At 34.6% G+C, this 27,492-nt stretch overlaps 1 pseudogene; it reads right to left on the bottom strand.

Moving 5' to 3' along the window:
* Nucleotides 1–1,782: 1,782 nt before the first annotated feature.
* LOC122753338 lies at nt 1,783–25,857 on the bottom strand (annotated as a pseudogene).
* Between the last annotated feature and the right edge of the window lie 1,635 nt (nt 25,858–27,492).

Here is a 27,492-nt window from a genome sequence, read left to right as displayed (position 1 = left end):
ACATTCTGAGGTTCTGGAGGCACTGCCTTCTTGATGCTGGTCCTGCTCCATGTGCTGTGCTGCTCTCTCAGCCCGAATAGCATGTGATCCCAGTCACATAATTAAGACATCTTTGGCTGGAAAAGTCTCACTTTGTTTTTATGTGGGTTATGCTGCTCCAAGAGTTGGCTCATGGCATTATTTTTGGAGGTATGGGAGCTGGGAGAGTCACAGCCTTTCTTCCACTATCTTGGCTCTGCCCCATGTTTGGTTATTTTAAATCACTTCTTAATAGCCATCTATTATTATTTATTTGACACCCAGAAAATAGAACTTTACATATTCCTAAATTCTGGACTTGTCTTTACTACAACATCCCCATAAAGCCTGTGGGTCACAGGGTAGGTTGTTGGACCCTTTATATATTTCTCTTCTCAAGAACTATTTATGTTTAAAGAAACTACTTTATTGAGGCACTCCTAATAAAACCTCCAAATGTCAGGCCTAAGTAGCTCTTGTTAGCTCAGCTTAATTTGCATTAGAGGTGTGATAAGGCTGTATGTGACCACTTGGAAGACCAAGCCAAAGGGCATGATCAGTTGCCAGTGCTTCACATTGAGAACTCTAAGGTCTAGAGACCTAGTTAAAAGAAGGACTTGACTTTGGAAATCATTAGTCACTGCCCAAGGACAACAAAAAGAGAGAATCCTGGAAAGTTTACAACCATTAAAGCAACCAAAGGGAAGATTTCTTATTAGGCTGCCCTCCTAACTTTTCCAGCCATGCCCCAACTCCTTATTCTAAAGCCTCACAGCAAACCTGGAATTCAGACATGGAAGTTCACTCTATTTCTGTGACCTTTCCTTCTGATTTTATAGCTCTCCTAAGAACCTCCTTTTAAGGATGGCATCCAGGCCAGTCATTTCTCATCTCTCCCCCAGCTGTACTGTTGACTTCCTCTACCAGGCCTTTATGGTCAGGTACTTTTTACTCCTCAGCCCTCAGACACTTATTTTATTCTCCCCTGGCTTTGCTCACAATATTTACTATGCCTGGGTCCAATCCTTCACTTTTTTTTTTTTTTGGTGAGGCAATTGGGGTTAAATGACTTGCCCAGGGTCACACAGCTAGTAAGTGTTAAGTGTTTGAGGCCGGATTTGAACTCAGGTCCTCCTGACTCCAGGGCCAGTACTCTATCCACCGTGGCACCTAGCTGACCCCTGCCTCAGATACTTACTAGGTATGTGACCATGGTAAAGTTACTTAACTCTGTTTGCCCTACTTTCCTCACCTGTAAAATGAATTGGAGAAGGAAATGGCAAACCAGTCCAATATCTTTGCCATGAAAAACCCTAACGGGGTCACAAAGAGTCAGAAATAAATGAAAACAAAATGATTCAACAACAGCATTTTTTTAAAGCCGCAGTCCATCTTTTAATTTTTTTTTAAATCTTAATATTAAAGAACTAAATGGAAATGTGTAAATATTCCACTCTTACATTTCAATGACAAAAACAGGGAAAATATCCATGAGCCCCAATCTCCTAAGACCCTAAACCAACAAAGCCAAACAAATAAAAACAGGGAGAAGCTTATAAAATTAAATACGGTTCTCAAAAGTAATGCCTAAATAAAGAAAGGAATTAAAACACTCTAATTTAAAAAAATCATGAATGGATGATAAAGTTGTTTAGAAACTGAAAATTTACAAACTATTTAAAACTAGTAATTGACTGTTCAGGAACTCCATAAATGGATCGTGAGTGTTGAATAGTAAAAGGTTATAGGTGAGTCTGCATTGTTCTAGCTGTTCTCCACACCACCCATCTCTGAGGAAAGTCTGACAGAAATTAGATATTAGGCAAAGCTAATGCTGGCACCAGATCTGGTGATGGTAATCTACATACCAGTAGATCCTTCTACCAGAATGGCAATTTTAATCTGAACCCCAAACATCTGATGAATCCATTGGTTCTGGTGCCTGATAATACAGACAAGTAGTTATTTGAAATAGTGAGTTCATGAGAAGTAGTCTGACCAGATACATCTAAACCCCACAACCCTATCTTCTCTGGAAAGCTGGATTCAATGTCACAGGAAAGTGATACTGTTGCATTGCCAACTGCTAAAGCTTTATAAAATCTGACTGTGGAATGGCATACTGTCCTTAAAATGTATGGGCCTATGTACATGATCCTTTCAGGTCAGGGTTGAGGAAGATGGATGGGGTGGTATGGGAAAAGCTCACACTATCACTACCTCTTCCATACCTGTCCTGACCACCTGCAAAGAGGACTGGAGAAATTGATGGCTTGGGAAAGCAATACCCTTCAAGGGTGATTCCAATTAGACCAAGTATATCTGTTTGACTTAGAAAATGATAGATTGTGTGATGCCAGCAATAGTGATGGCCCACTCAATTGAGTTTGGTAACATATCCCCTGCTACCCAGACCTGAACCACTTTACTAATAATTATTTCCTTAATATTGCATTTTTACTTTCTGATGAGAAGACACACTGGCTAGCCAAGACCACAAGCCTCAGTGTGACTGTAGGGGGTGGTCTGCTAGAATCTGTACTATTTGTGATAGTGTTGCTGATGTCCTCTTCCAGTTTGTCTGAGTAATTATTCTCTCAGGACAATACTCTTCTGATATGTTGATATGTTCACCACTCTATTCAAAGATCTTCTTGACCAATTCTCCAATTTTATAGTGATATTTTCAAATAATCTCGAAGCTATTGGTAAAATATAAAAGTCATCATTTCAAAGTACCTTTTTGATGTAATACTGTTCTGGACCTATGGAGGGCTGGATTTTGCCTGGAATTTACATAACATTGAACCAAAACTTTTTTTTTTTTAAGGGGCAATTGGGGATAAGTGACTTGCCCAGGGTCACACAGCTGGTAAGTGTTAGGTGTCTGAGGCAGGATTTGAACTCAGGTCTTCCTGAATCCAGGGCCGGTGCTCTATCCACTGCACCACCTAGCTGCTCCTAGAACCAAAACTTTGACAAAGAGTGCCTGGATGGTTTCTACTGATTCAGTACATATTACTAGGATATTAATTTTGGTTACCAAAGCAAATTATGCTTTTTGGATGTTTGGGATGGTTTATACTTGATTTCCAGGTTCCCCTTTGTAATCTTGATTCCTACTCATGCCCTTTTTACTTGCTACCTAAAAAGTTTACTTACTATCTTGATTAGGAGAAGGGTAGAGTCCAGAAAGTTCAGAAAAAAGATACAATTGTAATACAAGGTTGACTAAATCCCCAGCTTGTCTACCAGATGTGCAACCACATCCTCCCATCTTAAAATCATAGTCCAGTGTGATGAGAAGTATTCCAATAAGCCTCCTGCTTCCAAAAAGATGAAAATGCTCTGAAAAATTGAAGTGGAGATCAATTACCAATAACTGCACATTTTCAAAATAAGGCCTCCTTCTGTCCCCTCATGGGAAAGATCAATCAACCATAATAAAACACAACAGCTCAATATTGTCTGAGTTTATAAAGCAGATTTGTCTAAGATCCAAAGCTATTTCCTGATATTATTCCATCAATTCTCACAGTACATATCCAAATAAGAACTAGGTTAAAAAGAGAGACTGATAGCATAATACTTTTATCTTTACTGCTCATGTACCCAACCAAAGCCCTTTAATGATCACTATATCGTAGCTAGAAAGAAAAATGAGACAACAAATGGAATCAAGATAAATGAAGACCTCCCCTAGTCAGAAAAGTGGCCCATTTGTACTCTGATGAAAGTTAACAGGGAGAAATGTAATATCTTACACATTTGTTAAAATAATCAACTATATAAATGTAAGGTGGATTAACAATGATCAAAAAAGGATTCTTGTGAAATAAGATCCTCAGTTTTATTGGATTGCAAGCTCAATTTGAATCAACAATTTAATTTGGTGGCTTAAAAGTTATCTAGTTTTTATTAAGAAAGGACCTGACATGCCAAGAAGGAAGGCAATAATTCTGGTATCCTTTTTTCTGTTCAGATCAGAAATGACTCGTCATCAGTTCTGGATGTCACATTTTAGGAAGAACTTTCCTGATCTGTAACAATGTGTAGGAAACTAGGTCAGTGGGGGGGGGGGGAGACCAGAAAAAAATGTTATATGAGTATGGATTGAAAGCCCTGGGGTCTAGTAGAAGAATTAGCATGTAGTTTATACAGGTTTACATATCAGTATTACAGTAGAGTATATATAGGTTAGACCTTTTGGGCCATAGTTTAAAATTGCTTTCTAGAATAACTGTACCCCTCCGCAGAGGAGTGAGCAGAACTAGGAACAGAAATTATTCAACTACAACAGTATAAAAATAAACAACTTTGAAAGGCTTTAAAAATCTGATCAATGTAATTCTCAGTCATTATTACAGAGGACCAAAGATGAAGCATGTTGCTAAATTTCTAATAATTAGTTGATTGATTCAAGACACTTAATGAGACATACAATTTTTTAGCCATCGACAATGAAAAGATTTGGATTTTTTGCTTCACTATTCAAAATTGTTACAAAAATTTTCTTTTTTTCAATTTTAAATTGAAGGCAATAAGAGGATGAGAAAGGTTTTTTACTTTAAAAAATAAGAAAACACTATGAACGTTTAACAAGGAGGAAAACAGACTTTGGATATTTTGTCTTACAATCTTTGAAAGTTTGTAACAAGGAAAATGGAGTGAATTTGTTCTGCTTTGATCCTAGGAGAAAGACCTAAGAGTAACATGTGAAAAGTTTCAGAGAGATAGTTCAATATCGGGTGGTGGGGAGTGGGGGAAGGGTGGGGAGGGGCTTATCAGATCTGCTATTAATGGAATGAGCTGTGTTAGAGGATAATGATATCTTTACCACTAGAGGGCTCCAAACCAAAGCTGGATGGCCCCTTATAGAAATATTACATTTTTTTCTAGTTATAGATAGGGTGGATTTTATTACTTCTTAAGGTTCCTCCAATACGAAGATTACATAACTTACATTTCTCAGTAAAGTAACAGGAACTTGGTTTATTTTCAGCTAAGCATTTTATTATACTGAAAGGAATCATGTACTCATCTCTATGTTGAAGAGCTTTGCAGGAGGTATAAAGTACTTCATTCCCTTTCCCTTTACCTTATCCTCTTCCTTCTTCCTTGTTTTGTTCTCACCCTTTCTTCCACCTCCCTTTGGCATATAGAGAATCAAAGAATTCAGTTAGAAGAAACCTCAGAGGCCATCTATTCCAATATACACTTATGATTTGTATGTACATCCATGCTCACTTTTGTTCTAGCTGTACTTCTGAATCTCCAGAATTTCCTATGTTTTCTACATGAATACTCTTCCTTTCCTGTGGCAGCTAGATACTACAGTGGATAAATCACTGGCCTTGAAGTTGGGAGGATCTGGGTTCAACTCTCACCAAAGACACTACCTGTGTGACCCTGGACAAGTCACTTAACCCCAATTGTCTTAAATATTAAGAGCCATCTCCATTTGTCCTGATCTATCTATCTATCTATCTATCTATCTATCTATCTATCTATCTATCTATCTATCTATCTATCTATCGATCTTGCCACTGCATCCAGGTGGCTCTGGAGGAGAGAGTGAGGTTGGTGACTTTGTACAGTCCTCCCTCACTTAAATTCAATTCACTGCTTTTTATGACATCACCCCAATTTCATGGTCCACTTTGAGAATCAAGTTCAAGAAACACACAAAACAACAAAACCCTTCCTCTAACCTTCCATCATTAAAAAAAAATCTATTATCTCCTCTCACTACAATGTTAGATCCTTGAAGAAAGGAATTGACATTTTTACTTGTAATTGTGTTCCTAGTATTTATCACTGCACCTGGCATATAGTAAGTGCTTAATAAATTCATCATTTGTCTTTCTGTCTATCTATCTATCTATCTATATCTACCTATATTACACATTATGCCCAAGAAATTATAATCTAGCATTATCTTGAAGACTTCCAATTAGCAAGAAATCCATTAGCTACAGGGCTTCCAATTTTACTTTAGAAAAGCTCTAATTGTTAACAATTTTCTTCTTATATCAAATCTAAAATATCTTTTTTGCAACTGACACCTGTTGCAAATGCCCTTCCCTCTAGCACAAACTACACCAAGTTCAATTCATTTCCACATCATACTCACCATATCCTTTGCAAAGTATTTTCTTCTTGAAGCTAAATGCCTCAAATTGTACAACTATTTCCTTGGAATATCAATTTGTTTTACCAAGATTTCCTTCTCTTTATCCTTAACAACTTATCAATGACTTTCCTAAAATGTGATTATTCAACTGTACTTAATTCTTCACATGTGTTCTTCCAAAGAAGATGATGGCATTAGTATTAACCCCCTTTTTCTTGTACACTGTGCTTTTATTAATGTTAATTTATGTGAGCTTTTATATGTCTTTCACACTGTTGATATTTTTAATAAAAAATTCATTTTACTGTCTAGCCATATATCTCTACTTTGGTAATTGTGAAACTCTTTTTAAAAAATAAAAGTATAAGGTTTTATCTTAATCTCTTTAATTTCATCTTCATGGGCTAATTTTAATGTAAATATATTTTTGCATTAATTCATTTCAACATTGCAGTAATTTTCCTTTTCTAAAAACATCCCTGCCTTCAAAAAGTTCGCATTCTAATGGAGTAAACAACATTCAAATAGCTATGGAAGATAAGATATGTAAAGAATAGATTGGAAAAAAACCTCAAAGGTAAAGCACTAATATTCAGAAAGACTAGGGGAGACTCTTTGCATAGGGTGAGATTTTTGTTGGGACTTGAAAGAAGACCAAAAAGTGAAGAGGAAGAGGAAGAGCATGAGTCCTGAAGACTGAAGCATGCGTGCTACTTTTCACATTCTTTCATTGTGACAAATATGATGTTGATGTTTTGCATGATCATATATGTATAACCCATAACAGATTGTTTGCCACCCTGTGAATGGGGGAGGGAAGGGACAGAAGGAAGGATAGATCTTGGAATAGAAAAATGTAACTAAAAATGTTTAACCTGTAAAAAAAGAAAATAAGGAAAACTAAGAGGAGGAAGGAAAACATTCCAGGAGGAGAATGAAGCTATATGAAGAAAGAAATGATACAAAGACACAAAAACAGGAAAATGAGTCTCAAGGGATGAGGTTTGGCTATGTAGATTTGGGAATAATCTGAATAAAAATTGATCAGTAAGTCCAGAGAATCATTTTAAGATATTAGAGATGAATATATGGACAGGAGAGAGACAAATGATAAGGGATCCTTTTGGTACATCAAGACATGGGGAATGGTGTTGGATTATAATCAATAAAAGCAGAAGTTGACGCATAAGAAGGATGAAAGTTAAGGAAATAACATTGTGGAGCAAGGTCTTCTCCTTCTCCTAGACCAGTGTGTTAAGGAGAATGAGAGAAGGTGCAGTAAGCACTGGGAAGGAAAGTATTTAGTATCTTCAGAGGGAAGCCAAGTTTCCATTCTTGAAAGAAGATAGTGAGAGTATGAAAGGAAGATGTATAATATGAACATTCAATTTATTAATAATAAAATAGTGTTATAGTGGAAGAGAAGGACAGAATACAATAGGGTTATTGGATGGAGCTATAGTGTGGTGAAGGGAAAGGAGGAGATAGAAAGAGTTAGAGTGTTTCTATCCAAACAACTTATAACTTTGAAGAATTCAGAGAGGAGGAAGAGTATTTACCTAGCCCTAGAACAATCAATTGTCATGCCATTCCTATTATTCAGAAGATACTGTGTGTGAAATCCCAAACATTGTCTTTGGGTGAAATTCATGAATACACAGTAGAGTTCTATACTAATGCCAATCTGTGGTCCAGAGACCTGGTGATAAGTTGTTCTGTGTGTCTTTGCTGGCTATGGATCAATTGATTCACCCACTCCCCTTTCACCAAAAAAAAAAAAAATAGCTAGTCCCCTACTCAAAAGTGGTGCGTATTATCACCTTTTAGGCAGGAAGCTTGACAGAGGAGGAGTCTCTGATCTCTGCTCTTGGGCCACTCCAGGAAGTCAAGTGATTTGGAGTTAGCTCTGTCACATAGCATATTAGCTATCCTTCTGAACCTTGGTTCAGGTACAAATTTAATTAGTAGTCCATTTATACTTTAATGCACACCATTGATTAAAATGTTAACCAGAACAGGACCCTGGAACACTGCACTGTAGACTTTCTTTCATGGTGACCTCAAAAAATTAATAACTACTGTGGCAGAAATAACATTTGTTGTATGTAGATTGAACTAATCTCCATTCAAAAGGGCAAGGTGGCAATCCTAGGATACTGTTGGTATTGGGCTTGAACTACTGGCATTGCTTCCTTATTCCCTGAGACATACAAAGTACAGATTAAGGAGAGATATTGTATTTGATGTTTAGGAATATTTCCACTGCCACACGGGATAACTTTCTGACCAATTGTTGCTGCTATTTTAAATGTAGAGTCAGAGAAAGACAGAATCTACTTTAGTTAGTAATTTTATGCCTTTCTAATCTCTTTTCCCAAGTAAATTTGGATTTTTTTTTTGTCCATAAGCATTTCACTGCATTTGATTTCCTAATCACTTTGGGCCTAAACTAATCAAAACAAAACAAAACAAAACAATACAACACAACACAACACAAACACACACACAAACAAACAACAACACCAATAACCCATAAACAAACAAACAAGAAACCCTACTTAGTCTTTGGATCTAGTCATTAAAATAGTTCTAAGCTTACGTAAATGCATTGTAGTACAACCCACACTCATCCATCTTGTCCACAGGAATTACATGAGATATTTTGTATTTCAACAAAATATGAGCAGGCCATATGTACACAATTCCCAAATTCATCATTCCGGTAATCCATCAAAAGAGGAAATAGATGAGATTAGAGGAAACAGCATAAGTAGACACAAAAGAAGGAACATGACTGTAGAGAGAAGAATCAAGAAAATGGCCATCAGCAAAAGATGAAGACTTGGTAAGCAGTGGAGTTAGCTCTGAATTTGGAAGAGAAATTTTAAGCCAAATGTAACTCTCTAATAATCAGAGGTGACATCATAATTTTGGGGAAGTTCCCATAGTACTCTATGCAGTGCTTGACACACAGTGGAACTGAAAAATAATTGCTGATTAATTGATTTAATTTGTTTCTGTGATATATTTCCCCAATACAAAGGACAACCTTTAGCTAGAGTTAATTCAATTATTATCTGTTATTTACCATGCATAAATACTAATAGAATAGAATATTAAAGCTATAAAATATATAGATATATCCTAAACAAAATAATGTCTATATAATCCAATATTTGGTAAAGAATAGTGAATATTACTTTATGAGAACTGGAAGTTGTGCCTAAGAAACTTTAAATGACATCTAATGTAACACCAGTAATAAGAGCCAAAGCCAGAATTGAACTTGGCCTCCCTGACATCAGATCTGGTACTTATTCCTATACAGCATTCTGTCAACTTTCACTCACTATAGTGCAGGATTACAACATTAGCCTCTCTGTTAAGGCCCTCCTTCAATATATCATGCTAGAAATGTATCTGACTCACTGAAAGTTATTCCATTAGAGAACAACCCCTGGCTGATCCTATTGGATGTGAAAGTATTTTAGTATAAATTTGAAGGAGACCATATATCTGTTGTGTGTGGGCCACCCCACATAAGTTTGGAGGGTTGATCATAAATGACTTGGCAATTTTTTGCTGTAATGACTTATGAAATTTGCCACTTTCTGAACTAACACCTAAGGAATGAATGAAATTTCCTTATGGAATTGAAAAAAACAAATGATATATGCTATATACAATCTATTTTTGCTATCATCTCTCACAATATTAATCTTCCCAGCAATTTGAGGACTACCATATTTAGAGAGATATGGGATAAGAGAAAATTATTTGTAGGGTCCTTTGAAAATATACAGATTTGAAGAAAGACTATTCAAAGTTATAACTCACTCCTTGGATCAGACCATGTTTAATTCAACACTGTACTCACTAATATTTCCAATCATTTAGCACTTCTTAATGACCCTTCTTTCACCACTGACCCAATCTGACTGTAGTTCTCTCTCAGCTTTGATACTCTTGACCACAACAACTTTAAAATGTCTTGTACCCATTAAGAAAATTATACTGCAACAGGATAAGCCATAGCACATTTCATTTAGCTCCTATTCAAAAGGGAATCTCTTCAACTGACCCTTGGCTTTTTCTCCTTTCAGCTTTGCATACAAATTGAGTTAACACTGAAAAGAAGATAATAAGCACGTTGCTGTTGCCAGCATAGTCCATGTTTCTGATAAACCAGTCTCAGTGATATCAACTTGTCTGCTTATCAGAAATAAGACAAATTTGACTATGCTAGCATTGAGGAAAGGGAGGAAGACAGGAAAAGGAAATATTGTCTTCATGTTTGAACAAGAATTTCCTTATATTTTTCTGGACTTATTTCTTTTTATTGAAGTGGAAATTCATACTCTTATATGTCACATTAACTAAGCATCCCTTTATGTTTTCAATTCAAGAAGTCATAATGGGTTAGAAAAACTATTAACATAATCACCCAAATCAATAAGAAAATCAACCAAAATCATATGATTATCTCAATAGATGCAGAGAAAGCTTTTGACAAAGTACAACACCCATTCCTAATAAAAACACTAGAGAGTTTTGGAATAGGTGGAGCTTTCCTTAGAATAATAAACAGTATCTACCTAAAGCCATCAGCAAGTATTATATGCAATGGAGATAAATTAGAGTCCTTCCCAATAAGATCAGGGGTGAAACAGGGATGTCCATTATCACCCCTATTATTTAATATTGTCCTAGAAATGTTAGCTTTAACAATCAGAGAAGAGAAAGGAATTAAAGGAATTAGAATAGGCAAGGAGGAAACAAAACTATCACTCTTTGCAGATGATATGATGGTATACTTAAAGAATCCTAGAGAATCAACTCAAAAATTACTTGAAACAATTAACAACTTTAGCAAAGTAGCAGGATATAAAATAAATCCACATAAATCATCAGCATTTCTATACATGACCAACAAAGTCCAGCAGCAAGAGATAGAAAGAGAAATTCCATTTAATACTTGGGAGTCTACCTGCCAAGACAAACCCAGGAACTCTATGAACACAACTACCAAACACTCTTCACACAAAGCAAATCAGATCTAAATAATTGGAAAGATATCAATTGCTCATGGATAGGCAGAGCTAATATAGTAAAAATGAAAATACTGCCTAAATTGATTTACTTATTCAGTGCCATTCCAATCAGAGTACCTAAAAATTATTTTATACAGCTAGAAAAAATAATAACAAAATTCATCTGGAAAAACAAAAAATCAAGAATATCCAGGGAAATAATGAAAAAAAATTGACAGGAAGGTGGGTTAGCGGTACCAAACCTGGAGCTTTACTATAAAGCAGCAGTCATCAAAACTATCTGGTACTGGCTAAAACATAGAGTGGTAGATCAATGGAATAGGCTAGGCTCAGGAAATGCAGTAGTAAATGACACTAGTAATGTAGTGTTTGATAAACCCAAAGACTCCAGCTTCTGGGATAGGAACTCAGTATTTGACAAAAACTGCTGGGAAAACTGGAAGATAGTATGGCAGAAATTAGGCTTAGACCAACATCTGACACCTTATACTAAAATAAGGTCAAAATGGATACATGATTTAGACATAAGAGGTGATACAATAGGTAAATTAGGAGAGAATGGAATAGTGTACCTATCAGATCTTTGGAAAGGAAAACAGTTTATGACCAAACAAGAGATAGAGTATATTATAAAATGCAAAATGGATGAATTTGATTATACTAAATTAAAAAATTTCTGTGCAAACAGAAGCAATGCATCCAAAATTAGAAGGGAAGCAGAAAGCTGGGAAACAATTTTTGAGGCCAGTACTTCTGATAAAGGCCTCATCTCTAAAATATATAGGGAATTAAATCAAATTTATAAGAATCCAAGTCATTCCCCAATTGAGAAATGGTGAAAGGATATGAACAGGCAGTTTTCTGATGAAGAAACCAAAGCTATCTATTCCCATATGAAAAAATGCTCTAAATCTTTAATGATTAGAGAGATGCAAATTAAAACAACTCTGAGGTACCACCTGACACCTATCAGATTGGCTAAAATGACAAAAAAGGAAGATAATAAATGTTGGAGAAGCTGTGGGAAAATTGGAACACTAATTCATTGTTGGTGGAGCTGTGAACTGATCCAACCATTCTGGAGAGCAATTTGGAATTATGCCCAAAGGGCGATAAAGCTGTGCATACCCTTTGACCCAGCAATACCACTTTTGGGTCTTTTTCCCAAAGAGATCATGGAAGGGGGAAAGGGACCCACATGTACAAAAATATTTATAGCTGCTCTTTATGTGGTAGCAAGGAATTGGAAGTAGAGGGGGTGCCCATCAATTGGGGAATGGCTGGACAAGTTGTGGTATATGAACACAATGGAATACTATTGTACATTGTACACAGTATCATCAACATTGAGTGTTGACCTACTGTGATGGACTATATTCTTCTCACTAATGCAATGGTACAGAAGAGTTCCAGGGAACTCATGATAGAAGAGGATCTCCAAATCCAAGAAAAAAAAAAAAGAACTGTGGAGTATAGATGCTGATTGAACCATACTATTTCTTTTGTTTTGGGTGCTGTTTTTTTTTTTCTATTTTGAGGTTTTGCATTACTGCTCTGATTTTTTCTCTTATAACAGGATTAATGCAGAAATAGGATTAATGTTATTATGTATATATATATATATATATGTGTGTGTGTGTATATAGATATATAGATATATAGATATAACCTATATCAGATTACCTGCTGTCTAGGGGAGGGGAGAGAGAGGGGAGGGAGGGAGAAAAATCTGAAACTGTAAAGCTTGTATAAACAGAAGTTGAGAACTATCTTTACATGTAACGGAAAAAATAAAATACCTTATATGTAATAATAAAAAAGAAGAAGTCATAATAGGGGCAGCTAGGTGGCACAGTGGATAAAGCACCAGCCCTGGACTCAGGAGGACCTGAGTTCAAATCCAGCCTCAGAGACTTGACTAGCTGTGTGACCCTGGGCAAGTCACTTAACCCTCATTGAACTTAGATATGTCATTTTGAAAATGTAATTATTAATGATTTTACTATTTAGCTGATACTATATAACTGTGAGTATTTGTTATTACAATTGATGACAGTGAAAACTTCCATCATCATCACTAACATAATATCCAGAAATAAGATTACTATAATATATACTGCAGGTTTAGTCATGGTAGACAGTCTATGTTTTGCATTTTCTCAAATCTGTTAAAGTCTTTTAGGAATAAATGAAAATATACTTTGTATTTAAAATTTCACTCCTTATGTAATGGCATTTCAATATGCCAAGGATAAATAACCTCTTTGGGATGAACAATCACTCCCTGCAATCTAAATACAGATGATCATATTTCTACAATTTAGGAACAGACTGCAGGAGCCTCTCAAAAGTTCTAGGCTATTTCTCAGATAAGAGAAACACATACATAACTAGCACCAAGGACAGTTCACCCCAAACTCGGTGCTATCCTCTATATATGTCATATTTTTTCATCCTGGTGCTCTTTATAAATTAATCTAATTCTTACTTTATGGGGTCTGCAATTTGCCTATTTTCATTTATTTTAAAATTAATCATAGTTATTGAGCAGGTAGCATTTATAAAATATTTTATTTGACAAGTTCATACAGAATTTTATTACATGCAATAAACTTGGGAAATCTATTTTGAATTCATGTTCTATCCAGAAGAGAATCCTTTTCTTTTTTAATCAAAATCATATGGAAAATTATCAAAATGAAGAAAAGGGGAAATTATTGAATCTTCAACCTTGTTAGTCATACTACTGAAGAGATCTTTCCAGTGTCCCAGATTCCCCAAACTCCCCAAAATCATTCTCATATAATAAGCTATTAACTTATGGAGATTTATAGTAAAAAACACATCACTGAAGAATGGGTGAATAATATGTTATCTATCAATCTAATGGCAGAGTAGATAGAGAACAGGCCTTGCAAACTGGAAGACCTAGGTTTTAAGTCAATCCCCTAACACATAACGACTATGTAATGCTGGACAAGTCACTTAACTTTTTGTAGTTTTAGATAATTCTCATTTTGCATTACAGAAAAACATGCTGACTTTCATTATTGGAGAAAAGTTCATTATACAGTAGTTTCTTCTACTAATGAAGTCACTGGTACAATCCTTATCCCATTAACCTGATGAAATATAATTATATTATATGAAATGACAAACATAAAAAATACATAGGTATACCCAAATATATACAAAGAGAAGACAGTTTAAATAATGAAGAGCCAAAAATAGCAGAATCAGAGCTAAATGCACACCAACTACAATGCCCTAAAATGTGCATACTTTGATAATTGTTTTGTTGATACTTCTAGAGATAGGGATAATAATAATAATAAAATTAATAATAGCTAAATTTTGAATAGCACTTTATTGTGCTTATACATTATTATGTCATTTGATTCTTAAAGCCCTATGTGAATTAGGAAATATTATTAGTCAAATTTTGCAAAGGAGGAAATTTAAAGAAATTAAGTAACTTTTCCTGATACAGCCAATGAGTGACTGATGTTGGTTTGGAACTCATATCTTCTTGACTCCCAGTTTAGCACTCCATTCTCTCACTTCCTTATTTACCCACATCAAATTCTGTCCATGCTATCCATGTGAAATAAAACCATAAATTAAAAATCCCCTGCTTGGAGTATGCAGTAGCTTCTTAATTTATTCTTGTGTTTATATTCTTTTTTAAATAACTTTTTTTGGGGCAGGGCAATGAGGGTTAAGTGACTTGCCCAGGGTCACACAGCTAACCAAGTATCTAAGGCTGGATTTGAACTCAGCTACTCCTGAATCCAGGGCCAATGCTTTATCCACCTATCTGCCCCATCTCGGAGAAGTTTGGGAAGTAATATAAGGATCTTCATATTCACCAAACATATTGACCAACATTATAAAGGTAATCTAGAACACAGTAGAAGTGGAAGAGTAATTCTTCATAAATGGTGAGGGCCACTAGATACTTCTCTTTGCAGATGACATTTTGCTGATTACATGTGTAGTAACAATACGTGGACTCCTGATTGGCATCAATAATCACTTAAAAGAGTTCAGCCTAGCTCTCTATATTAGAACAACAAGGAAAAACTTAAAATTCTTATCATCCATTAAAAAAATGTAGATGTAGAGTCCAGGTAGTTGGTTCATCAATCCTGTGTTTTGGACAAAGAGTGGTGTAGATTAAGAATTGAAGAGAGGAAAGAGCTGATGAATAGAAGTCACTGGGAGGCTATTAAAGTATTCTAGGTTTTTAAAAAAGCAATGAGGATCTTGATTAGGGTGTTAGTGTAAATTCAGAAATGTCAATAGTTGTGAAAAATTCTAGAAAGATAAGAAAATAATGACCAATTGACCGAATATGGTTGGAATTCCAAGATCTATTGACATGAACTCAGGCCACGATTAGATTCAATGGAAAAAATCATTAAGATAATAAAATCTTAGAATTAATGTTGTTAGAGATCATCTAGGGGAAGCCTTACCTCTTATGAATGTGGAAATTGGGTCATAGAGGATTTAAATGACTTGCGTAAGGATAGTAGGATAGAATGAGATTGAGACACATGGTCTCTTGCTCCAGATCCAGTGAAATTTCAATTATTCCATGTTGACATCTAGCATTTTGAATATATTCCCTGTGTAATATTTTTTGGGGGGGATACAGACAAGAATTAGAAAGAATTGGTAGATATGAATAGAGTGTCGACATCCATGGGATCACTGATACATCTAAGTGCACAAATATCTAAATGTTTAGCCTATGTATGATATGTATGCACACACACACACACACACACACAACTATTTAGTAACAACTCAGCAAAAGGAAGCCTTTACAAAGATTGCTAAAGATGATGACACACCTTTTTGTTGTAGTTGCTTAGTCCTGTGCTGGACCTAGATTGACCTGGACTTAGATTGTTTAATTTTCCTTTAGCATTCACACCATGGAACATATGGCAAATCAGAGTTTCATTCTTGTTTTGTTGATTGTCTAGACTTGAAGAAAGTTATAGATAAAATATTCATAATTAAAATTAAACTGAAAGGAAGTTATGTAGATACATATATTCAAACATAAACATTTACCAACACATCCTAGCCTTTTTTAACTTTTTTTTTCAGTATTACAAGGGAAAATTCAGTGATGATGGAACAGATTATCTTTAAAAATTACTATGATGCCAAAATGTAAAAAGAAGTTTCAAAAAATAAATAAAAATAAAATCAAGATTAAAAAATTTCCGTTGACCTGGCTTATCACCTTCATGTAGTTTCATGAAATGAGCAGAATGCTTTCCTGACATTGTAAAAATGCAATTTGTAGCCACTTATTTTATCTGTGTATTACTTTGGGGGAAAAAAGAAGAAATAATGCTGAACTGTGGCCAGAAAAATCTAGAAACATAAGGTAATTCTTTTAGCATGGCATGAGATAGCTGAAGTGAGGGCAGAGAAGTCATCACACTCATTAAAGAGAGTATGCATTACAAAGAATGTTTAGTTAGCATCCAAGTTCTATATGCATCATTCAAGTAATTTTCCTGTTTGACAGCTTGTCCCTAATTAACTGCTTGTCCTAATTAATAGACTAATTAAAGTAAAACATGAATAATTCCAATTCTAAAAGTGAGGTTTTTCATTATTTTATCGGTAGAATTTGAGTAAATTCTATTTTTAATATTTTTAAAATTCTATTATTTATTAGAGTATTCTTTTTTAATTTTAAGCAGGCAAGCAATGTAATATCAATTATATATATGAAATAATGCAGAACCTATTTCTATAGTAGCCATAATTCAAAATAAGCAAGCAAAATAAAGTGAGAAAATTACAATTTAATTTGCACTCAGAGATCATCAGTTCTTTCTTTGTGGGAGGATAGCATGTTTTTATCATGCGTCCTTTGAAATATTTATGGATCATTGTATTGATCAGAGTAGTCAAATTTTTCACAGTTGATCACTATTTTAACATTGCTGTTACTGTGCACAATGATCTATTGGTTCTTCTTATTTCACTTTGCATCACTTTGTATGTCTTTCTATGTTTTTTTTTTCTGAAACCACCCCCTAGCCACTTCCAATAACATAATAGTACTCTATCACAACCATATGCCACAACTTGTTCATCCATTCTCCAATGGATGAGGATCCCCTTGACTTTAAATTCTTTGCCATCATGCAAAAGAACAGCTATAAATACTATTTTTTTATATTTAGTTCTTTTCTCTTTTTCTTTGATATCTTTGAGAAAAAGATCTAGTAGTGATATTGCTGGGTTTACAGTTTTATAGCCCTTTGGATGTACTTCCACATTATTCTGCATATTGGTCAGACAAGTTCACAACTCCACCAGGAATTCATTTGTGTAACCACTTTTCCCTCAGGCTCTCCAGCATTTGTTACTCCTTATGGATTTGAGTTGGTACCTCAGACTTGTTTGAATTTACCTTTCTCTAGTCAATAGTAATTTAGAACATTTTTTCAAATGACTATAGATAACTTTGGTTTTGTGTTCTATAAACTGCATGCTAATATCCTTTAACCATTTTTCTATTGGGAATGGTTCTCAATTTTATAAATTTCACTCAGTTATGTACTCAGCACATATTTGAGAAATGAGGCTTTTATTTGAGCAACTGGCTGTATTTTTTAAAATATTATTTCATTGCCTATGGAACCTTTTCGCAAAATGTAGCTTCTCTTCTTATCCCTTTAATTAGGTAAATTTATGTTTATGATTTGTCTGAAGTCATGATTGCTACCCTTGTCTTTTTTTTTTTACTTTAGCTGAAACCCTGTATGTATCTTTCTGTTTCAACTATGTCTCTTGTAAGCAACATATTGCTAGATTCTGGTTTCTAATCCATTCTTCCATCTGCTTTTGCTTCATGGGTGAGCTCATCTCATGCACATTCACATTTATGATTTCTAACTGTATTTTTCCTGATCATTATCATTATCACAATCATCGTCATTTTCTTCTCCTCCTTCTCCTGTCTCTCTAATCTGTCTCATCCCTCCTCAAAAGTCTATTTTGCTTCTAACCACTGCTTCCCTTAATCTGCCCTCCTTTTTATTTACCCTTTCTCTTGTCCCCTTATTCTCCTCTTTCCCTATATGGTATGTTACATTTTTATATACAACTGAATATGTATATATAGATACATACACATATACATATACATTCACACATGTAGTATATTTATATAAATATATATGTTTATATATATATATTGAAAAATTCCAACAAGAGGGAATTTCAAGTATTACCTGCCATACACACAGAGACATAAAATTGTCTCCCCCATTACAAAATGTTCTTACTTCTGTGGATTTGAGGCAATTATCAAAGTTAAAAATTCTAATCCAAAGAATTGTCTTCAGATTTTGAGTATAGAGAATGTTTTCCTGTTTCCATATTACTTTGATAAAGTGTTTCTTTTTATTTGGCCAAATATACTATTTGTTACAGTCATCAGAGATTTTTTTCATTCAGTAAAATAAAGATTATTTTTCTTATGTTATGAGGATAACAAAATGTTTTCTTTCTTGGGAGTTGTTCTGAGGACTTTTATTTTCTCAGTTAACAGCACTATCTTTTAAAAATACCAAAGGTGTCATTAGTTTTGAATTGAAAGTCTTCTTTTATGACTTGTTTCATTACACTCACATAGAGCTATGTATATTTTCACTGATTTGTAAACTGATGACCACATTCACATCTACTGTGCAGAGGCTCTGTCAACAAGATTGAACCAGCTTCTAACATGTGGATGGCTGGAGCCGAACAGAGTTAAAGATAGGAGAGTCAGGAATGAAACAGAGGTTTAATTTCAAAGTGAGGGAAACAGTTTACAAGCAATGACCCATGTACCAGGGCCCTGCCCCTGATGGGGTGACAAGAGGAAGTATGGGGAGATGTCAATACTTATACCACTGGCTACACAGTGAGCTGTAGCCCTGAGAATAAAGGATACCAATAGCAATGATACAGGTTTGATTCATAGCAGGGCTTCATGACTGGAACATGGGTACTCGTCCAAGTTTGTCTAGTGCTTGTCCAAACTCAGAGAACCCCTGGTACTGGACAAATCAATCCAATAATTGTATGATTTTGTCAGAGGGTGACAACATCCAGAGGTTGAGCACAAAATAGTGTTGTTATGCCAAGCTCAGTGTACAGCTTGCTTGCTGGACCTTAGCTCTGGAAAACATGGTCTCCTAATGTCTTCACAACTTTCATTAAGAAAAAATAAATATTAATAATTATATTAAAATAAATATTTTAATAGAACTACTTCATCTTAATTTATGAGCATTTATTTGTTTTTTAAACTTAATAGTATTTCGTCCAGTTACATGTAAAGATAGTTTTCAACATTTGTTTTTCTTAGATTATGAGTTCCAAATCTTTCTCCCTCCCTTCCTTCCCTCCCTCCTCCCAAAGACAGAAAGCAATGTGATATAGGTTATATATGTACAATCACATTAAACATATTTTGCATTAGTCATGTTGTAAAAGAAGAATCAGAAAAAAAGGGAAAAACCTCAAAAAAGAAAAATAACCCAAAAAAGAGTAGAAATAGTGTGGTTCAATCTGCATTCAAATTCCACAGTTCTTTTTTTCTGCATGTGGAGAGCATTTTCCATCATGAGTCCTTTGGAATTGTCTTGTATCATTGTATTGCTGAGAAGAGCTAAATCTATCACAAATGATCATGACACAATGTTGCTGTTATTGTGTACAATGTTCTCCTGGTTCTGCTAACTGCACTCAGCATCAGTCCACTTATATCTTTCCAGGTTTTTCTGGAATCTGCCTGCTCATCATTTCTTATAACACAATAGTATTCCATTACATTAATATACCAAACTTGTTTATCCACTTCCAGTTTTATGGGCCTCCCCTCAATTTCTAGTTCTTTGCCACCAGAGCTGCTAGAAATATTTTTGTACATATGGATCCTTTTACCTTGTTTATGATATCTTTGAGATACAAACTTAGTAGTAGTATTACTGGGTTAAAGGGTATACACAACCCCAAAGCCCTTTGGGTATAGTTCCAAATTGCTCTCCAGAATTGCTAGATCAGTTCACAACTCTACCAACAATGCATGAGTGTTCCAATTTTTCCACAGCTTCTCCAAAATTTATTATTTTCCCTTTTTTGTCACATTAGCTAATCTGATAGGTCTGAGGTGGTACCTCAGAATTGTTGTAACTTACATTTCTCTAATAAATAGTTATTTGAATCATTTTTCATATGGAAATATGTATCTTTGATTTTCTTCAACTGAAAATGGCCTTTTTATATTCTTTGACCATTTCTCAATTGGGGAATGGGTGTTTTCTCATAAATTTGATTTAGTTCCCTATATATTTTATAAATGAGAACTTTATCAGAAACACTGGCTGTGAAATTGTTTCCTGGCTTTCTGATTTCCTTCTAATCTTGGCTGCATTGCTTCTGTTTCCACAAAACCTTTTAAATTTAATGTCAGCAGAATCAGTCATTTTGCATTTCATAATATTCTCTACTCTTGTTTGTTCATAAATTCATTTTCTCTCCATAGATCTCAGAGATAAACTATTTTTTTCCTCTCATAAATTGTCTATGGTATCACCCTTTATGTTTAAATCATGTACCCATTTGGACATATGTTGTAAGATCTATGTCTAGTTTCTGCCATACTATGTTTCAGTTTTCTCAGCAGTTTTTGTCAAATATTGAGTTCTTATCCATTAGCTGGGTTCTTGGGTTTATCAAACAATAGATTACTATAGGCATTTTCTATTATTTCTTCTGTGCCTAACCTATTCCATTGATCCACCACTCTGTTTCTTAGCCAGTACAAAAATAGTTTGGATGACAGCCACTTTATACTGTATCTTTAGATTTGATACAATTAGCCCACCTTCCTTTGCATTTTTTATTAGTTCCCTTGATATCTTGACCTTTTCTTCTTTCAGATTCATTTTGTTATTATTTTTTCTAGTTCCATAAAATAAATTTTAGTAATCTGATTGGCATTGTTATTTTTTATTATATTATCTCAGTCTATTCATAAGCAATTTATAGTTTTCCAATTATTTACATATGATTCTATTTGTGTGAAAAGTATTTTGTATTTGTGTTCATATAGTTTCTGGGTTTAGGTAGACTCCCAAATATCTTATATTGTCTACATTTATTTTAAGTGGAATTTCTCTTTCTATTGCTGCTGATCATTGTTGGTCATGTATAGAAATGCTGATGATTTATGTGGATTTATTTCATATCCAGCAACTTTGCTGAAGTTGTTAATTGTTTCAAGTAGCTAATTGCTTCAAGAAGATTCTCTAGGATTCTCTAAGTATACCATTATATCATCAGCAAAGAGTAATAGTTTTGTTTCCTTCTTGCCTATTCCAATTCCTTTTTCTTCTCTTATTGCTAAAACTGCCATTTCTTGTACAATATTAAATAATAGAGGTGATAATGGGCATCTCTGTTTCACCCCTGATCTTATTGGGAATGCTCTAACTTATCCCTGTTATGGATAATGTCTGCTGATGGTTTTAGGTAGAAACTGCTTATCCTTTTAAGGAAAGCTCCATTTATTTCTATGCTCTCTAGTGTTTTTTTTTAAGAGGAATGAGTGTTGTATTTTGTCAAAAGTATAAGCATTTATTTGAACAGTAATATTATGTGTACAAATTCAAAAACCTGCAAAAATTCTAACATCACTACCAATAATCTCACTTTCTGACAAAGATCTAGTTTTACTTAAGATATGCTTAGCTGCTAAACTATGGATAGATCACTGGACTGGGAGTAGGGATGGCCTGAATTCAAACCCATCCTCATAGACTTATTACCATATCATTTAACCTTTTCCTGCTTCAATATACTCATTTATGTAATAGAAATAATAATAGTAAATACTTCCCTGAGTTGTGGTGAAGATTCAATTAGATCCTATTTGTAAAATCTTTTGTCAGCCTTCAAGTGCTATATAAATGCTAGATGTTGTTATTTACCTTTTAAATTCTTTCAAAAATATGAAAAATTATGCATATAAATGCCACCAATTGACTTTTCCCTATATTCCCTATATTTTTTCATGGTTTTGGAGACTTTATAATTTCATGTGAATTTTTATTGTGAATTTTTAGGAATTTTATAATTTGGCTTTACTGAAAGTTATTGATCCTAATATGCATATCACTAGTATATGTTACCTAACAGATGATGTCAGTTTGTGAATCAGACTAAATTGGTAATAGGTATTTACTGAGGTGATATAAAATAATTGATACAAAACAACTTCCCCAAACTAGGTTGTGAATTCTCCTAGAAGTATATACAGCATTAAATTGAAAAGGAGATAGAGATTTGGGAGTACATATAACTAATGAGTAACTGACAGCTCTTGGTTGCCAGTTCTTTTTTCTTATTTCCCTTTAACCATGGTGTAATTCTCCTCTGAGCTTCTTGTAAAGTCACTAACCTTCCTTTCCTTGGAGTGTATAGTTTGTTCTTGGCTCCATTTTGAGGAAATTTCTCCCAGCCAATCCTTTCCTGAAGACATGCCTAGGATGCTACTAAATAACTCAAATCCCCCACCCCTTTGAAGTTTATAAGAAAATTCTCTTGTAAATTCAGGGGAACACAAAGTTTTTCTCTTCCTTCTCTCCTAAGTGATTCCCTTCTAGGGAGTTACCTGGAAAGGTTTCCATCACTGAACTATCCTGAGACGCAAATCCTGGGCACCTAGCTAATTTGCTGTTTCATACAAAATACACCAGGCACCACTGAGTCTCTTTAAACATAATCAATGCCCTCCTTGTATGGTGTTCTTTCATTTCATCAAGTGGCTGAAAGCATTCTACTCCTGCCCAACATCATTTGTTGGTAACATTTAGTACAATATCCTTGATTAATTGATTTAATAGAAATTTTCTCCTCAGGCAGAGATATCAGGGTTAGAGATTTTTGTTCATTTATTCAAGTATGGTAAAGTGACTGATGGATTCAGTTGACCTCTACCATTAGCCATGGTATGCCATATATATGGGGTACATATGCCAGAATATGGGGTACAAAACAAAAACGTTCTGAGCGACTGTTGTTAATCTGTTTGTTTTACCTGTTTCATCCTTGAGATTCTGAAAACTAACTCAGAAGGGTTAAGCATTTAATCAGAAATTCAGGCCATAAATGCATTTTTGGTACTTTTATTCTTTGTGATCCCATGAAAATCTGTACCCCAAAGTTGGACATGTTCATCTAGATTCAATCAATCTTTCCTTCCTTTTTTCCAGCAACCAATTAAAACCTCCAAGCACATAGCTGGGTACAGAAGTAAAAGATAATGCCTCACATTGCCACTAATTATTACCAAATAGTCTCTCTGGCAAGCAAGGAATAAATTAGAGGTAGGACATTTCCTATATAAGGGGAGAAAGCCAGGGAAGCCATATTTGTTAGTGCCTTCTTGCAAGTCTCTTTGATTTGGTACAGACTTGCAGATATATTATGTCTCCCATTTTTTTTTCTCTGGAGCTCTCTGTTAACAGAATACATTTCAGTATTACTTATTTGTACACATATCCTCCTCCCTTTCCTGGCATGGGCATTGATTCACCACATAATCACTCATTTGGAGAGGTATTGACCATTAAGTGTTGGAATTAAAACAGTCTGGGATAACTGATCAAGTCTATTTTCATTTTAAGGAGGGAAAAAAATCTCATGAAATAAGAAAAAGTGCCCCAATTTAGAATGTTGCTGGAAAGAGATGGGGAAGTTAGACTAGTGTGAGTTAGGGAATAGAAGGGATAAGTGAATTCTCTCTTATTAATATATTATTATATACTAATGCCAAATACATTATCAGGTTGGTTAGTTGCATTTGGAATCAAAGAGAAAATTGAAATGAGAATAGGTATGTATTCATGAATATGAATTGTTGAGGGATGAAGAAGGTAGGAAAAATCTGTATGACAAGGCACCACCTAGGAAAATAAGAAATAAGTGGGCCCTAGACAGCAGTGATTCCTGAGGAAATCATGCAGAAGGGCAAGTTGCCAAAGAAAAGGTGCCTGAAGTCAATGATAAAATTTACCATGAAATTAAATGGTCACCATCATCCATATGAATAATTAAATTTGGCCTTATTATTATAATACCTCACCTTTTATAATTATTTTAAAATTTTTATTACTGCTTTTTAATATCCCCATTTTTCCTGGACATAATTTCTTCTCCTCTTTTCTCTCCCCTCTACACACCCAGTGTTTTGCTCTTATTTATATATAACTTTAATGGATAGAAAATGCATCCTTCACACCAATGTCATAATACATGACTCAATGTTATGTAGTTTACATATTCATTACCACCATTTTACAGATGAAAAAATTGAGGTTAAGACATCTTTGGAAGTTATGTGCTTAATTTATTATAGTATTTATTATAGATAAATTGAAAATTAACTTCCTCATAAGAAAGCTAGTTTCTGATTATTACAAATAATTTGAGACACCCAGAATTGAACCCCACTCTGCAAATGTAGTCTACATGACTCCCTGACAAAGGTAGAATAGAATAGAAGTATCACCACTTATCCTAGAATCTATGATTTTCAAAATAACTCTATATTGCATTAGTTGTTTATTATTAGTGGAGGTGTAAACTGATCCAAACATTCTGGAGAGCAAATGCTAACCATGCCCAAAAGGATATAAAACTGTGCATACCCTTTGAGCCAGCAATACCACTACTAGTTCTATATCCCAAAGAGATCATTAAAAAGGTAAAAGGACCCACATGTACAAAACTATTTATAGCTGCTCTTTTTGTGGTGGCAAAGAATTGTAAATTGAGGGGATGCCCATCAATTGGGAAATGGCTAAACATGTTGTGTTATATAAATATAATGGAATGCTATTTTGCTGTAAGAAATGATAAGCAAATGGATTTCAGAAAAAAAAAACTGGAAACACTTACAGAAATTGGTGTTGAATGAAATCAGCAGAACCAAGAGTATACTGTACACAGTAGCAATGACATTTTGTGATGATCAACTGTGATAGACTTAACTCTTCTCAGCAATGCAATGCTCTAGGACAACACCAGAAGACTTATGGTGGAAAATGATCTCTACATTCAAAAAAGAGAACTATGGAGTCGGAAATGAAGATTGTAGCATACTATTTTGAGTTTTGTTGTTGTTTTTTATTCCTTGTGATTTTTTCCTCTTCTTCTGATTCTTCTCTTAAAACATGACTAATGTGGAAATATGTTTAATATGGTTGCAATGTATAACATAAAACCAGTTATATAAAATATTGCATTAGTTCTATAGCTTATTTTTAGTAGAAATAGAAACAGCAACAATAGCAGCAGAAGTAGTAGTAATAGTAGCAGCAATAGGAGTACTACAATAGTAGTAGTAGCAATAGCAGTAGTAGTAGTAACAGTAGTAGAAGAAGCACCACCACCAGCAGCAACAGTAGAAATAGCACTGGTACCATTATCAGTAGTGGTATCAATAGCAGTAATAATAATATTAGCACTGCTGGCAACAATAATAGCAGTAGCACCAACTGCAGTACTAGTAGTAGAAATAGCAGGAGTATTAGCAGGAGTTTTAGTAGTAGTGATAGTCATAGTAGTAGTAGTGGTGGTGGTGGTGGTGGAAATAGTAGAAGTAACTGATATTTGCAAAGTACTTTTATGGTTTAGAAGTCATATCATGACATTTTTATCTATGAAGTTTAAAATCTAATGTGTGGTCGCCTTGTTTCTACCCAGAATGTGGGGGAGAACTATCTAAGGTTTACTTATAAGCTAAAAATGTCAGCACCAGTTTTTGGCATTAAGCACATATTAAAAAGTAAAGAGAGAACACGTGGAGTACAGAAAATACAGAAAGAAAAGTCTATCTCCCTTAGGATTCAGACTATCTTCCTTTTTCTTCTTTCCTTTTTGCAACCAACTCGAGGTTTCACAACCAAAAAGACCAGAGCCAAGAAACCAGTCTCACTTCCTACATCTCTGGTCCCACTCCCCCAGAAGGGGAGGTCCTTCAAGCTGATTGGTTGAGGGTAGTCTCGTGTTGATGTCATAGTCCCCAGCCTCTAAGAACAACATCCCACTCAGGGCCGGCCAGGTGTGGTCTCAATTTAATCAACCTTAAGTAGGTTGTCAGTCAATCTCACCCAATTCAATCAATTCTAAATCAATCTTCAGGTGGGGCCCCTGGGCATCTGCCAAATCCCATTATTTTCTCACATATCTTCACAATTACCTTGAAAAATATGTGCTGTTGTCACTATTTTACAACTGAGGAAATTGAGGCAGACAAAGATGTAGAAACTTACCCAGAGTCACCTTACTCAGAAGTGCCTGAGGTTATATTTGAGTTTAAATCTTGGTATTATAGGCCCAGGACTCTAAATCCTGCTCTAAGTTCCTCTCCATATAAGGTTAACATATTACACATTGTTGATCCATTTTCAATTCACAGTCTAGCCCAATGTCAAAGTGGCATAATGTGTCCTGGTGTGGTTAATCAGGAAGCAACTAATAAATTTTGAGTCTAGCTTTGGACATGAGGAGCAACTTAAGAAACAGAAAATAAATAAACAATCAATGAAAATAATTTGAAAACATTTAAAGTGTTTTATCATTGCAATCAGGGCCTCATTTCAATTAAGTACAAAATAGGAACCTACTATGTACTAAGTTAGAAAGCTATGCAGAATAGTGGAGAGTTGGTAGAACAGGGGTTAAAATTTAACATGTAATACATATCAGTTGTGTGACTGAACTACTGAGGGCTATGATCAAAATCCTCTAGTATCTCTCTATTGCTTTAGATATAATATCCAAGCTCCTTTATTTGGTATTTATTCTACCTCGGGCAGGATTAGGGAAAATGTTGGACATGGAGTCAGAAAGATATGAGTTTGAATGTTGCCTCAGACTTAATAACTATGTGAATCTAGAAAGTTCCTTAATCTCTATCTGACTCAATTACTCATCTCTAAAATAGATATACTAATAAGACCTACTTCATAAGATTATGGTGTGAATCAAATAAGATGATATACATAAAGCATTTTATAAGCCTTAAAGCTCTGTATAGATGTTATGTTTTATTGATATCTACTATAATTGGGTTCTGTTAATATCTACTATATTCAGGATTATTTCACATTATTACAATTTATAAATTTTTTCTACCAACCAGTAAAATTTGACTTATAGTTATTTCTAGATACTATCACAAGCTCTCCCATC

The sequence above is a fragment of the Dromiciops gliroides genome, chromosome 1 (genome assembly GCF_019393635.1).
Source record: "Dromiciops gliroides isolate mDroGli1 chromosome 1, mDroGli1.pri, whole genome shotgun sequence".
NCBI lineage: Eukaryota > Metazoa > Chordata > Mammalia > Microbiotheria > Microbiotheriidae > Dromiciops > Dromiciops gliroides.
Note: the sequence above shows the minus strand (reverse complement) of the source record. Positions and strands in the feature narration are given on the sequence as shown.